Genomic DNA, 1,692 nt, shown 5'->3' on the forward strand with positions numbered 1-1,692 from the left:
TAAAAAAAAAAAAAGAAGAAAGAGCCCAATCAACACCTAAACCCAACATCTCCATAAATTAGAAAAGGAACAGCAAAAAATTAAGCCCACAGTCACCAGAAGAAAAGAAATAATAAGCATTTAAGCAGAAATAAATGAACCAGAAAATGAAAAAACAATAGAAAAAACCAACAAGATTAGCAGTTTTTTTGTTTTTAAAGATTTATAAAATTGAGAAACCACTGGCAACTTTAATGAAGGAAAAGAGAAAGAGAATCCAAATAACACAAATAACAAACCAACTGGGCGACGGCACAAGAGAACCAACAGAAATTAAAAGGATGATATCAAGATATTATGAAGAACTATACTCCAACAAATTAGAACATCTAGAAGAAATGGACAGATTTCTAGAAACAAACTACTTACCTAAACTAACACAGAATGTGGTGGAAAATTTAATCAGACCCACAACAAAAGAAGAAATTGAACAGGTCATAAAAAAATTTACCAACAAAAAAAAAAGCCCTGGCCCAGATGGTTTCACTGGAGAATTCTACCCAACATTCAGAGAAAAACTGACACCAGTCTTACCCACAATATTCTAAACCATAGAAAAGGACGGAATCCTCCCAAATTCATTTTATGAAGCAAGCCTAACCTTGATACCAAAACCAGGCAAAGACATCACTCAAAAGGAAAACTACAGACCAATATTCCTCATGAATATAGATGCAAAAATCTTCAACAAAATCTTAGTCAATAGACATGAACAGCATATCAAAAAAAATAATACATTATGACCAAGTAGGGTTCATATCAGGTATGCAAGGATGATTCACCATTAGAAAAATAATCAGTGTCATTCACCACGTAAATAAAACAAAGGAAAAGAACCACATGATCGTATCAATCGATGCAGAGAAGGCATTTGGTAAAATCCAACACCGGTTCCTGTTCAGAACTCTCAGCAAAATATGGCTAGAAGGGACATTCTTCAACATAATAAAGGGCATATATGCAAAACCAACAGCCAACTTTATTCTCAATGGAGAGAGACTGAAACCTTTCCCCTTGTGAACAGGAACAAGAAAAGGATGCCCTATCTCATCACTTCTATTCAACATTGTATTGGAAGTCCCAGCTAGGGCAATAAGGCAAGAAACAGAAATCAAAGCATCCAAATTGGGAAGGAAGAAGTAAAACTATGTCTGTTTGCTGAGAGTATGATCATATACATAGAAAACCCAAGAGACTGAGCAAAAAACAACTGGAACTAACTGAGAGATTGAGCATAGCAGTGGGATACAAGATCAATATCCAAAAATCAGTTGGATTCCTCTACATCAGCAAAGAGATTGCTAAAAAGGAAATAAGGAAATCAATATCATTTCCAGTAGTTACCAAAAAAAAAATAAAATACTTGGAAGTAAATCTCACTGGGAACACACACACAAAAAGAAGCTCTAGTGGCATAGTGCCTAAGGCATTTGACTGATAACCAGAAGGATGGCTGTTCAAACCCAACAGCCAGACCACAGAAGACTGGGCAATCTACTTCCATAAAGATTTCCTGCCTCAGAAACCCAAAGAGGGTCGCTGTGAATTGGAATCAAATCAATGGCAATGAGTTTGTTTTGGTTTGAGGGACACAAAAGACCTGTAGAAAGAAAACTACAAAACACTACTTCAGGAAACCATAAGAGATCTACA

The sequence above is a fragment of the Orycteropus afer genome, unplaced genomic scaffold, assembly GCF_000298275.1.
Source record: "Orycteropus afer afer isolate SDZICR_OR568_19922 unplaced genomic scaffold, OryAfe1.0 scaffold00280, whole genome shotgun sequence".
In the NCBI taxonomy this organism is placed as follows: domain Eukaryota; kingdom Metazoa; phylum Chordata; class Mammalia; order Tubulidentata; family Orycteropodidae; genus Orycteropus; species Orycteropus afer.